We start from the raw sequence: 8,786 nt of genomic DNA on the forward strand, positions 1-8,786 counted from the left end.
CCCCTGAGGCAAGGAGGTCACCAAGGACTCCCAATCTAATCAAGGAAACAAAGGTCAAACTCTTCAAGGGCACTTGGTTGAACTGCGTGCTAAGAGCCGTTTTGATTGCCAACACACTTCCTCACACCAGAAGGTGAGACGTGCAGTTCTTAAAAAGCCTACTCATACACCCAAGGGGCTGTCGAATCCCACTGCTGCTTCAGTTCAGTGAGAAGATGACCCTATAGCCTGAGCTGCCTGTGTGTAGGGTTGTGACAACAGTTACCAGTGCTGCTTCATCACTTGCCTGTCACCACAGAACTTTGAGATAGGTAAAAATGTTAAAATGGTGTGGGTGATGTCTTTTGATTCATGCAAAAACTGGATTTAACTGAGGCAGAATCTCATGAAGTTGTCAGCCTCACTCTTTCTTCCAGACTCATCAGAGTCCAGTGGCAAAATGAAGTCAAGATAATTGGTGATGGCTTGGGATGCATTGGATAACTTTGGCATCTTCGATGTCTAACCAACTCTAAGCACTCCACAGAGTTTACTTTAGGTACCTTCATGGCCCATCAGATCAAATTGTTCATGTCTGCCTTTATTCCTCCAGAGAAGTCTTTATATGCTTTGCTAGGTACCCCACTAGTTCACCTATGGATTTAAAGCTCATTGGTTACCCTCAATCTGGTTTAGCTCATCTACTGAGATGGCTTTACTGGGGTGTGGCCACTGTGCATGCTAATGCTTCATGGAGCCACAGGTGAGAGCTGGGTGGATCAGGTGGACACCAGAGGTGGAAAGCAGCTGAAAGGGTTGGGCTGCTGCTTTCAAAAGGGATTTTAAAAATCAAACAAGAGAGGTGGAGTTAAAACTGGGAAAAGAAATGAGAGGGGTTCAAGAAAATCATGAAAAAAGGAGCCAATAGCTTGGTAAAGGAAGCACAAAAAATACTAAAATTAAAAAAAAAGAGAATAAGTCAAATGATAAAAAGAGGCACACAAATCCACTGAAGAGAGGAATGCCTCAGAAAGCAGAATTGGCCAAATAGAAAAAGGCATACAAAAATTGGCTAAGGAGAACTCTCTATAAAGCAGAATTGGCCACATTGAAAAAGAGGTACAAAAATTAACTGAAGAAAAGAACTTAAAAAGTAAGGCCTGAAAAGGGCTCAGCAGCCCTCATATCAGAGATACGAGTCTTCTATGAACACACCCTACACCCCATTTCTTGCTGTACCTGTTACCAGATTGTAAAGGAAGAGGAAAAATGTCCATGAGTAGTCACAGAGCTCATTGGGGGAGGGAAGCTTGCTTAGGGGAGGCTTGCTTGTAGAAAGGCTTTCACACCTTTTTGGTACTAAGTTAATTAGGCACTGAGTCATGAGGGTAGTGATGCCTTCTGACTCTGAGAAGTGTATATATACTCTGAGTTGGTATTTTGCTTTGGGGGTTCACTTATGAGAAGGACCTTGTGATTCCCTGGTCGAGACTCTGAGTAGCCGTATGTTCAGACCCCTCAACTGCTCGGATGTAAAGGCTTTCTCAACCCAATGGTGTATGAAAAGTGTATAGCAATATTGTTTTGATTCAAGCAGTCAGAGCCCTGTCTGTTGGTTTAATTTCTCTGCTTGTATTTTCTCTGATGTTCACAGGCTGATTTTTCCCCTGAAGTAGTGAATGTAATTAAAGAAGATTAGTAACTCGTTTTTGAGCAGTCTTTCCTAGAAAAGCAGATCAAAGAACCTGTGCTAGCAGGCCATCCTGGGTATGCTAGGGTGCTTGCTGTTACATCTGCACCCTCCCCCCCCTACAACTGCAAGAAGATGAAAAGACTTGCCTTCCAAAACTATGGCTAGAGAGAGAATTCCTAACCAAATACTGGGTAGTAGGTGAGACTAGAGTATAAAATATACAATTTTGATTGTATGAAATTGAAAAGTTTGTGTATACCTCACTTCTTTGCAAAGGTGGAGGACTTGGGCATGGAAAATTGGATAGCATGTTAAACTTTTTCAATATAGGGATAGTTTTGAAGAACTGGGGTTTTTTCCTTCTTCCCTTTTTAATTTTTTAATAAAGGATGGCTTTTTGGAAGATGAAGAAGAGGGATACATTGGGATATATATAGGTTATATAAAAGGGTATAAAATTTATTTTTAAAAAGAAAAGTTTGTATACAAACACAATCAATGCAACTATGATAAGAAAGGAAACTAAACATTGAAAATCTTTGCATCAATTATTTAAATTATTTAAACTTTTGCTTAAATAGAATCAACGCAAATGAAATGGAAATGAATGATGTGTATGGAGTAAAAAATTGCTTAAACCATTTTGATAAAAGTTTGACCTTAAAAATCTGTTGGAAACTGACATAAACCTGGAAGAACAACAGTTATTCTCCCCTGATGAAAAACAATCAGAAAAAAATGTTCATTTCTTCAGTCTTCTCCAGACTCTACTCCTGACTTTCCTAACTTCTTTCTTCACCATTCTCCAGCAGCCTTCACACCTTCAAAGATCACTCTACTCCTTTGACTCCTTATGTTTGGTCAGTTCTTCTTGGGACCTCCATTTTATATGTACAGACTAGCCATATTCACTCCTTTGTTCTTCTAAATATTCCACTCACAATTGCCTGGAATTCCTTCTCCCCTTCCCACCTCCACCACACATTATCTTTTCCAATTAAAATGTAAATTCCATTGGGGCAAGAATTAACTTTCCTTTTACTGGTATCTGTATTACATATAGTAAGAACTTCATAAATGTTTTTTTAAAACTTGATTTTAATATCATGAAATCAGAGAAATAACAGTTTAAAACAACTTCTGAGGGAATTCTAGATTATATTCTAGGTTATAAGTCTACAAAAATGGAGACCAAAATATTTTCTCCAATCTTTATGACTTCTCAAAACTCTCCAAAATAATAAATATGTACAAGAGGTAATCATAGTTGTTTCCACAGTTTAAGACATGAAGACCTCTAAAGAACTTAACGAATTAACAGCAGACAAGGCTAATCTCAAATTTCTAATATTTTGAGTTCCAAACTTTCTCCCCATCTCTCCGCTCTTCCTCACCCCAAGATGGCATGAATTCTGATTACCCCTTCTGCCGGAGACTGGAAAATCGCCTTACCCCTCCCCTCTGCCTGACCCGCGCCCTCTCCCTTCGCTAGCTTTCATTTCTCGCTTAGCTTTCGTTTCCTGGCTAACTCTCGTTTCTGGGATATGACGCAGGCCTGCGTCCAGTGCATAGCCACGCCTCTGGGGACGTGGCATCCTGATAATATGCTCATAAAAACCCTTACAAGGAACAATAAAGAGAGACATTTTCACACCAGCAATGCGTCTAGTCTCCTTCCTCTCCGTGATCCCGTTCCCGAGCCTCTTGGCCCTTTAGAGCCATTAGGTTCCCCTCGAGCCTAGCTCCCCCGGCCCTCTCCAGCTTCGCTAACCCACGATTGTGTGACCTGCGGGCCAGGTCACTTGGCGCCCAACGTGGGGGCTCGAACGCTGGACAGGGACCCGATAGACGCCCCGACTCGTCCGGACTCCGAAAACCCCCTTAAGGTAAGTGTTCGCGTCTATCGACATCATGGGATCACAACTATCCAAAGAACAGGTTTTTGTTAAAGATTTAAAACAAAGCTTCAGAGAGAGAGGAATAAGGGTAAAGAAAAAGGACCTTTTAAAATTTTTTATTTTTATAGATAAGGTATGTCCCTGGTTCATTGTTAATGGTCCAGATATACATCCGGGGAAATGGCAGAAAGTAGGGAGAGATCTTAATGAAAGATTGAAACAAGAAGGTCCCGAGTCAGTTCCCATAAATGCCTTCTCCCTCTGGACCTTAATTAATGACATTATTGAGGGATCAACAGGAGACAAAGGTGCCCGCCAGTTACTCGTTCAGGCGGAATCCTGTCTCGCGCCGCTTTCTCGCGCTGCTTCTGCATCCTCCCTTCACGCAGAAAACTCACAAGACAAAGAGGAAGTAAAATCTCCTCCCCCTATCATCATGCCCCCTACCGTCAAGTCCATTTACCCGCCACTCCCTAACCCTGTGGAAGAAACACTCACTTTCCCGGTCTTCCCTACCGAGAGGAAAGTCGGCATGAATACTGCCCCCGAAAACGAAAGCGGCCCGCTCCCTGACAAGGACGCAGCCAATTTAGACGCTGAGGCTGCTGCATACAACCCTCAAGAAGTGTTCGTATCCCATACTTTCTCCCCACCCCCCTATTTACTACCCCCCCTTGTGGACCTTTCCCAAATCCAAAGAGATTTGACCCAGCGCATGGCTGAATTACGAAAGACAGTCAATATGCAGAATCAATATCACCAGATGGTAAAGGAGTTCTCGGCGCTACAAGCGTCCCTGCAGAAGGCACTGCTTCCTCCCTCTGCCCCAAAAGGTACTCTTATAGCACTCCCTCAAGACAAAATTCCCCAACCAAAACAGAAACAGAAATCCCTTCTCTTTCCTGTTCTTAGAAGCAATACACAGAATAGACCTAAGGATGCAGAGGATTCAAACACTGATGAGAATCCTCCCGAAATTAGTGCAGAGAAGGAGGAGTCCGATGAGGAAAGCCAAGAGGAGGAGGTGGAGAATGATGACCAGGAATCTGATTCAGAAGAGGACAGTAAATCATGCTCCTCTAAATACAAAGCCCCAAAGTTTAAGAATATCAAGGATCTCCATGCAGCCGTAAAAAAGTACGGTCCCAATGCCCCCTTCACTCTCTCTGCCCTTGAGGCTATAGGACAAGGAGGTTATCTGCTGCCCGGGGAATGGGTGCGAGTAGCTCAGGCCGCCCTATCAAGGGGACAATTCCTAACCTGGAAAGCAGAATTTGAATATCACTGTCAAACCATCGAAAAAAGAAACTTGAAATCTAAGGCTAATAGGGATTGGACTTTTGAAAAATTAGCAGGACGAGGTGAATATGCGTTAGAGAAAAAACAAAGAAAGTTACCTACAGGCTTACTAGAACAGACTGCTCACGCGGCTAACCGCACTTGGAGGGCCCTTCCTGTTACAGGCTCCCCCTTTACACCCCTTAATAAGATCACTCAAAGAAAAGATGAAGAGTACTCTGACTTTGTCAGTCGACTGTTAGAGACGGCTGAGAGGACATTAGGAAATGAAGCATCAGATGATTTAATTATCAAAAGACTGGCTTTTGAGAATGCAAATGGCCCATGTAGGAGTGTACTAAATGGCCAATGGCAAGATAAGACATTGAATGAGATGATCAAACTATGCCGCGATATCCAAGATCCTACAGCAGCAAAAATTGAAAAAATGTCTCAGGCGGTATTGGCCTTACAAAACCCTATGAAAAACATGTCAGAGGCATTTCTAACCATAGGGGCAGCTGTCGGTAATAGTGTAAAAACCTGTTTTAGATGTGGGGCAGAGGGTCATTTTGCCAGACAATGCCCCATGAGCCAACCTAACCCCCCCACTCAACGAAAGCGCACGACACCCGCTACTCCGTGTCCCAGGTGCAGAAAAGGGTTTCACTGGGGGAATACATGCAGAGCAACACATGATATAGAGGGCAAACCCCTTCCCCCGTTGTCGGGAAACGGCTGGCGGGGTCCGCCCCGGACCCCTCAAGGACTGGCCCAGCCAGCCACGGGGACCTCCCCTGCCCACAGCTCTCCAGAGCAACGGCAGGCAGTGCTGGAGTGGACTTGTGTGCCACCGCCGCCGCAATATTGAGACCGGAGGACGGCCCACAAATCCTCCCTACGGGAGTCTTCGGCCCTCCGCCCAGAGGTTACTTTTTCCTCATTATTGGCCGTGCTTCTACCACCCTTCAAGGGATAACAGTACACCCAACTATTGTCGATAATGACTATGAAGGAGAGATTAAGATAATTGCTTCTGCTCTGAAAGATACTGTGAGAATCCAGCCCAATCAGCGCATTGCCCAAGCCCTCCCTCTTCCTATGAATAACACCTTTCCTGCTTCTAAAAATAAGAGGGGCAATTCAACACCTGGGTCCTCAGATATATACTGGGCCCAGGCTCTGTCACAAGAGACGCCTACACTAATGCTCAAAATACAAGGTAAACCCTTCATGGGCTTACTCGATTCTGGGGCTGATTCAACCGTCATTTCTGAATCACACTGGCCGTCTGCCTGGCCGTTACAGCCCTCTCTAACCCACCTACAAGGCATAGGGCAAAGTTCCAACACCATGCAATCCTCACAACTGTTACAGTGGGAAGATCGAGAGGGTAATAGAGGAACAATCCGTCCCTTTGTAGTCCCATGCCTCCCCGTTAATCTGTGGGGAAGAGATATCCTCTCACAAATGGGAGTTATCATGTGCAGCCCTAGCTCAGTTGTTACAGAGCAAATGCTAAGTCAAGGTTTTTTACCCCGCCAAGGACTAGGGAAAAATAAACAAGGCATCACTCAACCTTTACATATACAACCTCACCCTGATCGCTCCGGCCTTGGTTTCCAGAAACATTTTTCATAAGGGCCACTGGTCCCCCCAGCCTACAGGCGGATAAAATCACATGGAGATCTGAGATTCCCGTCTGGATTGACCAGTGGCCCCTTCCTAAAGAAAAACTAGAGGCTGCTATAATGTTAGTTCAACAACAATTGACTGCGGGTCACATAGAACCCTCCAACTCTCCTTGGAATACTCCAATTTTTGTTATTAAAAAAAAGTCAGGTGCCTGGAGATTGCTCCATGATTTAAGGGCGGTCAATAAGACCATGATCCCCATGGGATCGCTACAACCGGGTCTTCCTGCACCCGTAGCAATCCCGGCAGGTTTCCAAAAAATTGTAATAGACCTCAAGGACTGCTTCTTTTCCATTCCTCTCCACCCCGACGACTCCAAAAGATTCGCCTTCACTGTCCCAGTTACCAATTGCGTAGGACCCTCTCCTCGCTTTCAATGGAAAGTTCTCCCCCAAGGCATGACCAACAGCCCTACCCTTTGCCAGAAGTATGTTGCCCAGACAATCGACCCCTTTCGCTTACAATTTCCACAACTTTATATCATTCACTATATGGATGACATTCTTATTGCTGGGCCCTGCGAGCAGGAATTACTTAGGATCACCACATTGCTAATAACTGCCTTAAAAGATAGGGGGTTACACATCTCCCCGGATAAAGTCCAGCTTGCCTCCCCTTTCTTTTTTCTTGGATTCGAATTGCATTCCTCTCATATAATAACACAGAAAGCTCAGATACGGACAAATCATTTGCACACGCTCAATGACTTCCAAAAGTTATTGGGTGATATTAATTGGCTACGCCCTTACCTTAAAATCACCACAGGAGATTTGAAACCCCTTTTTGACATTCTGAAAGGTGACTCCAACCCAACCTCGCCCCGTGTTCTGACTAAAGACGGTGAGGCTGCCCTACAAAAAATAAATCATGCTATTTCAGCCCAAAAAATAGGATATTATAACCCACAGAAAAAACTCTGGTTTCTTATCTTTTCTACATCATTCTCCCCTACGGGCCTTTTATGGCAGGACCTGCCCCTATATTGGATCCATGGTCCTGCAACACCCACCAAAGTGCTACCCACCTACCCACTTCTTACTGCCTCCCTCCTTCAGGAAGGCAGGTCTCTTTCGGTCAAACTTTTTGGAAAAGACCCCGACCACATTGTCTGCCCTTACACCTCCACACAACTGTCATGGCTTCAACAGAATGATGATACTTGGGCCATCTCCTCTGTATCTTATCAGGGAATCCTTGGGGGCTCGGCCGGGATCCCCTCGATTGGGGGGGGGTTCTCCTCACCAGGGAGCAGGACCCAGCGCGCACCACATAGATTTATTGGGGGTTCCTGGTCCTGGTGTGGGGCTCCACCCAGTTGGGGGAAAATCCCGAAGAGAGGGACTCGGAGGAACAGAAGCTGTGCTAGGTTCCGACATTCCAAAAAGTAAGAGATAAGAGAAAAGTCCGGCTGGCCGGTGTGGTGTGTGTTGAAGTCATAAACAAGTACGCGTACTCTCCGAAGGTAAGCACTCAGAGGTCTGGGGGTGAGTCTGTTGAGTCTCTGACTCGGGGAGTGCGGCGACGGCTCCCGACCAAATTATGGGGAAAACCGATCTAAGTCTGTGCAGTCGGAGCACAAATGTGAGGTACCTTTAGGCAATCGATTGCAAAATTGGAATGAACAACAAAAGTAGAAAGGAAAATGGCCATAGACAAGAGCTCTTAAAATATTTGACCTAGGTGGGTGGAATGGATTTTTCCTGGTGTTTTGAGAAAAGCTCTCCCAGGGAAAATGAAAAACAAAAAGCTTTTGGATTTCTGTATCTTTGTGTCTGTGTCTGTCTGTATCTGTGCTTCTGTGTGTGTGTAATCTGACACCCTGTAATGTCCACTGTCTGGCTTTCTCTCCCTCCCTGACTCCTCCTGGCATGCAGAGGAGCGGGAGGGCGGGGGAGAGAGAAAGAGAGAGGAAAATGTCTTCTTGTTTAACAGTTTTTTCTTTTTACGGTTTTTGTTTGATGGAAAAGGCAAGTCGGAGAGGGTAAGAGAAGTGTCAGGTCAGCACAAGAAAGAAACTAGGTATGTGCAGTTTTATAAGGGGCTTTCATCAAAGTCCACCAGAAAGGAAAGGCAAGAAAGTTTAACCATGTAGGGAAGAGACGTGTGAAGGAAGTTTAAAAAAGGCATAATCTATTTGCACAAATAGTGTGAATAGAGGTTTTGAGAGTGCAAGGTGGAAACTTTTGGGAAGTTGTTTTAAAAACATGATATATATATATATATATATATATATATATGCTCTT

The sequence above is a fragment of the Trichosurus vulpecula genome, chromosome 2 (genome assembly GCF_011100635.1).
Source record: "Trichosurus vulpecula isolate mTriVul1 chromosome 2, mTriVul1.pri, whole genome shotgun sequence".
Taxonomy (NCBI): Eukaryota; Metazoa; Chordata; class Mammalia; order Diprotodontia; family Phalangeridae; genus Trichosurus; species Trichosurus vulpecula.